Consider the following 6000-nt stretch of genomic DNA (forward strand, 5'->3'; position numbering starts at 1 on the left):
ATCTGAGACAGACCCTCCTGGACAGGAGGCTTATGAGAGTGGTAGGGCTAAAGCCTAAAACCGTGCAATGTCTTGGGTTTCCTCTGCTTTTTCAACTAAAATCAGCTCTTTCCAAAAACCCAAACAGCATATTCTCCTGTTTTCTCTGCGTATATTCTGAAATGACCTTGCACACCCACAGAACTATCTGCCTTGGAGGCAAGTCTGCCTCTTTGCTTTAACTTCACATGCCACATGAATTCTTAAACACACACTCCCTGTTATTTGTGCACCCATGGCTCTTGCTGCATTTGTTTGGCAGCAAAGACACAGGCTGCCTTGCAGAAATCCCCTGAGATTTATACTCGTGTTTACCCTACCAGCTCAGATGACCACAAACCCTTCCCTTGTCTGCTGACACATTTCCAGGACAGCCACTACTTGGAACTCCAGCTCTGCCAGCTCCTTATGACTTACCATATACTTTCTGTTCCTATTATACCTCAGAGTCGAGTTTTCAGTGGCTTTTGAAGCAGTTTGTCTAACTGCATAGGGCCTCACTCTGATCCTTTAAAGATCCAACTTACTTACTTTTTTTGAGTTAGCACCCATTTGGAAGGAGGGAGAATTCTTCTTTTGCCAATTGCAAGTTCTTCCCCCAAGCTCTAAGTCTTCCAGAGGTTCTTCATTTATATCAAGAGGGAAAACAAACATTGCCCTCTTGAATTCAAGGGCTGCTATATATTCAAGGATATTAAGGCTTTCCATGATTATTCCTCTTGCTTCCGACCACTTCCTTCTGTATCCTCCATTTCTCTAATTACTTCTGCATTCTTCACAACATGCATCAAGACCCTCAAGGTCATATTTGAAGGGAAAGTGGAGGAAAGTCCAGTCCCCTTTGGGCAGTTAGGTGAAAAACAGGCTTCTCCTCTACTTAAAGAACATGGAAAATGGAAATCTGAGAAAAGAGAGTATCTTATTTTTTTCTAGAATATTCCAAGCAAGTGTCACTACAAGGTCATGGAAATAAGGATATAGGCTGGCCCAAGGCCACAGGTACAAGAGATCCACAGGACAGAGATGAACTGTGGTCCCAGGCTAACAGATTACCTTTAGAACAGAGATAAATGAAAGGTTAGGGGTACACATTCTTAAGTGGTTAATTGTGATGACGTGGGACCAAAAGTACACAGTTTTACCAGTTCATCCCTAAGGATATTGGGGGATGCCCCGTTCAAGATAATAGAAAAGTAGAGGGAAGACATTGCTATTCCTTTTTTTTTCTCTCTTTTCTGTTCTCTCTTCACAGATGGGTAATTATGTCTTCATACTATAGGACATGCCCCACGGATGCATCCCCCAAAGGTGGGAAAAGTTTGATTTCCCCAAACCTTAAAACAAAAAACTAGGTTTCCTTTGTAATATTGTTTGGCCTAAGTGTTACCTGGGAGGAAATTACAAAAGTCAGTCATGGAACCCAGTGACCCTGTGTGCAGGAGGTCCTCAGATTAGCCTTCTCAGTCTTATATAACCAAGAGTAGAATAAGGAGAACAGGGTTAAGAAAAAGGAAAAATGCAGGAACAAAAGGCAGGATCAAGTATTGGCTACTTTACAAGCTCTCAAGCTCTCTCCAGGTTGTCCTAAGGACACTCTCCCAGGTAATTGCCATTGGTGCTGGAAGCCAGGCCACTGGAAGGTAAACTACTCCAATGAGATAAATAGGAAAAAGACCCACATGGCTTGTTCTCTCTGCCACAAGCTCAACCACTGAAATGGAACTTCCCTGAGGGCTTAAGGGCCCCAGGACAGAATCCCAACCCCTGGTGACCTTGATCTGAAAAGGCTGTCTGCTTTAGCAAGCTCCCAGTTCAGACACCGTCATCAACAGAACAAGGACAACTATGGAGGCAGAAAGTAAAATTATAATTTTCCCTTTTGGCTTCAAGGGATGACTACTCTGTGCTAATCTTTGAGCAACTCTCCTCCAAATTCTGTCAGGTAATGAGGCAAATTGCACCTCCTCCCTCCAAAAGAAAAAATTCACACCTCTTCGGGGCAAAAATGTATTTACCAAGATAGGTACCTGCTTAATGTTTACTCAACTTCTGAATTCATCTTTCCCTATAGTAGCTCTATTTCTCTTGTGAAAGCTACCTAAATCTTCAGCCAATAACTTCAGTCTGGACTGTCCCACCTCAGGGGTTTAGAAATAGCCCATACTTATTCAGACAAATCTTAGTAAAAATTTAACTGAGCAATCTGTTGAGGGTGGATGACTTCTATAGTATGTAAGTAACCTCCTCATTTGCTCCTCCTTTACAGAAATCACCCAGTAACAAGCAGTACAAAGCTTGACTTTCTAGCAGAAAGAAAATGACTTGTCTCATTCAAACTTTATAAAAGTAAAGAGGTATTTCTGGTAAGGAAGGTTATAAAGAAAATAGATTTTATATAAGAAAGAATCTTGTATGGTAAAATCTTGTCCTAAAGTAAAATGACTGGTTGTTTAAACAGAGGAATGTCTAGGACAAGTCAGAAAGTCCAAGCGTGTTGTACATGGTCTATGCAATTCATGAAAAGATTTATAAGAAGGAATTTATGAAATAATATACAATTCTAAAGGATATTAGGCCTACTTAATGCTTCCTAAACTGCTCCTATGACTCTAAACTGTACAATATCTCTGCTTTAAAGCTGGGCAAGTCCAGGAGATATAATATACAGTGTTAGCCATGACCCCTAGCTATGCTGGAAAGAGTCAGGCCTTATCTTCATTTCTGTCTGATGTCCTATGCTCCAAACCTCATACATAGTTAGAATCACTTACGAAGTTTTTTAATAAAAGTAAAAGTTGCTAACAATTAAGACTACTTAACTATTTAGTACTTGAGACTTGAGACTACTAGAAAAATAGTTTTACTGTTTTTCATGTACTTGAGACTACTGAAAAAAGAGTTTTACATGCAAGACAGGTAAGGAAAGTAGAATATGCTTTTAGTAAAAGATTATAAGAAAGCATGGGAATGTAGTTTATTGCCTATTTTAGAGGGTTAAGTTGTTGTTTAAAGTTAGATTAGATAAAGCTAGAAGTTTAAGTTGTGGAATGTTTGTGAAAAATTAATCATGTAAAAGAAATTGTGTGAGTGAACATATTAGCTAAAATTAAAAGGATATTATTCAGTTTGTCTGAAATTAAACATTGGAATAAAAGCACAGCACAGTTTTCTTAGAGTATTGTTCTGCTCTTTAACAGAAAATTGTAAAGGGTTATAAAATGTTCATGAGAATCTTACCTTATGGTCAGACTGATTAAAATGGAACAGATTTGCCTATTAAGGTTTTATTGAGTTGGGTTTGACATCAATAGCACACTGATGCAAAGGTAACATTTGGATTTCTTTGGACTATATTTTTATAAATGTGTTATTGGTACATGTGTTCCAAAATTATGCAAAACTCCTGTAACTCTGACATAAGTTAATATATGTTATCAGGAATAATCATAATTACTATGTTAAATTATTGTGTACCACCAAGGTAACAAATTTCCTTGTCAATTATGACTTTGACTGTGTCTGCCCTAAGACGTTTTGTCATCCATGAACATTAGTTGTCTTGTTTTGATTATTTTTAGAAGGTGGTTTTATAAATAGCTATAGTACTCTAACAGGTATTATAAAACACAGGTTCTCGTAACTTCAAGATTGTGTCATTAGAATAGAGATATGGAGAGCTAAAATGTTCATAAGTATCAAGCAGAACATGGACTAAATGAATAGAAGACTAAAATAATTCTTTAATGAATTTTTGCTTAAAATGTTGTTAATCCTTCATTTGTTTTTAAAAGACAAGAAAACTTATCTTTTGAGCTATTTACAGCTTTTAAAAATTGAGTAAATAAATTATACTACTATCAATATAATTTGGAGCATAGTTTTTTTTTCTCCCTACCTGATTTCTCCTGAATTTGAAAACTATTTGTGAATATTCTTAACTCATGGCAATACAGTTATTTGCATAAATGCAATATGAATCTGTTTCCTTTTGCAACAGGACACAATTAGAGACACTGCTTGTTTTATCAAGGCTTTGACTGAAATAATGTGCTTTTTTAAAGGAATCAAATTTGACTTACAGAGACAATAAAACCCCTTGGGAAAACTGGCCTCATACCTTGTCTACACAGTCCCTGTACAGGGTTCCTGACATCTGGTAAGTAAAAAATGTCACTTTCTGGAAAATGATTAATCTTGGTGTGTTTCATGTAAATAATCTGGCCAAGTGTAATAAGACTAGAACTTATTTTGCAAACAAATCAGTCCTATCATGATTTATTTTTCATAAAAATAAGATCTAGAGAGAGGAAAATTATGTTTTAAGAACTATGGTACACTGTTCTTAAGTTCTAGTCTCATCAGTTGTTTTTGAGTTTTTGTCTGCAATTTAGACTAACCCTACCTATTCCAGTGAACCAACTAGTGATCTCCGGCTGCAGCTCAGAAGAAAGAAAAGGGATGGGTAATGAAAAAATCTGGATCAGTATTGCAATTCTTGGCACATACTGGAATTGGCTAGCACCCCCACACACCCAATTCTTAGCAGTTATGACTATAGCCACCAGCTACCTGGGTGTGTCACCTGTCATCACCCCCTTATTTCACTTTAACATTCTGCTAAATCTAATAACCTGATTTGTCTTCTCTTGCCTTCAGGCCATCAAGCTCTAGATGATCATTAGTGAGGGATACCATCCTCTCAATATTTAAGAGTCACCCTCCTGCAGGAGACCCCTAGACTGCCCATTAGTGAGACATGACAGAGGTGAAATCCTGCCCATGTCTCCCTTGGACCTGGCTGGATACTGCTTTCACCATCCCACAGAGCAAACCCTTCCCTGACAACTAGCAAGAGGCCAAGACCCACAGAACCACCCTTGCCCCTCTGTGAGAGGGAAGCAGTTACAGAAGACTGACCTTCATCCATTTTTCTCCAAAGAATTGTGGTCTTGGACTATTGAGGGGGAAATTGTTACAGTAGGTAGCTAGTCACACACAAGCAAGGTAGGAGAGCACTCCCTCTCTAGGAATGTTAGACATCCATCAGATGATGGTCAGGTGGTTAGTAAACCGTCTCTCTAAATAACAATGGTCACATCCAGTGCCAGGTAAAGGCAGTCTCCCAAGAAACAGCTGAAACTGGTGATAAGCAGCTTCCCAGTAAGATCTCAGGAGTTGAGTGAGTTGGCTTGAGCATGTGCACTAAGCGGTAAAATGGTAGAGTTTAACTGGTATATTACCACCAATGGACATTCGGCTGGTAAGGGGAGAGCACCTCAACTGAGCAAGTGTACAGATCCAGTAAACACGCTGTGCATGCTCCCCTCCCAAGTGCTGGCAGTTCACTGCACGTGACAGGCCACCCCAAGGGAAGAATCAGGAGAGAAGGGATGCAAGATCCTGGAAGTATGCTAAGTCCAAAGGTCAAACTGTGCACCTTATCTCTCACGTCACCCACTTGTCCCTCTTCCAAGTGTACTTTACTTCCTTACATTCCTGTTCTAAAGACTTCTAGTAAACTTTCACTCTTGCTCTAAAAATTCCTCTGGTATCTCCTGCCTCTTCAGTCAATTTGTTTTTCCTGAAGAGGAAAAAACTAAGGTTGCTGCGTACCCATATGAATTCAGTAACATTATTGGTGCCATACACTTTAAATCCACTTATAAATTTTATAATTCAACCTTATATTTTTTGCATTAAATTGTCAATTTTCTTTTAAAGAAATTAAAAGAAAAAATACAGTTCCTTCATTTAACCTAGAGCTCTTATTTCTGGTCATCTTTATTCCTCCCTGTGAATCTCTGTCTCTATCTATAGTCATTTCACTTCATTCTGAAGAACTTCTTTTAGCACTTCTTATAGTACAGAACTTGAGAAATGTATCTTTTCAGCTTTCATTTACGTAAAATATATATTTATTTAACCAAGTAAGTTACTTTGACTCGATGCAGCATGCTGATT

General features: G+C 38.4%; 1 long non-coding RNA gene across 1 annotated transcript in view; it reads right to left on the bottom strand.

The window, feature by feature from the left end:
• Positions 1 to 4991, bottom strand: part of LOC104669099 — a 30665-nt gene extending 25674 nt beyond the window's left edge. Inside the window, exon 1 of the long non-coding RNA XR_748932.2 lies at positions 4957 to 4991. This is a non-coding gene — a long non-coding RNA (uncharacterized LOC104669099). The remainder of the gene's footprint in view (positions 1 to 4956) is intronic.
• Between the last annotated feature and the right edge of the window lie 1009 nt (positions 4992 to 6000).

Source organism: Rhinopithecus roxellana, chromosome 13 (genome assembly GCF_007565055.1).
Source record: "Rhinopithecus roxellana isolate Shanxi Qingling chromosome 13, ASM756505v1, whole genome shotgun sequence".
NCBI classification, from domain to species: Eukaryota; Metazoa; Chordata; class Mammalia; order Primates; family Cercopithecidae; genus Rhinopithecus; species Rhinopithecus roxellana.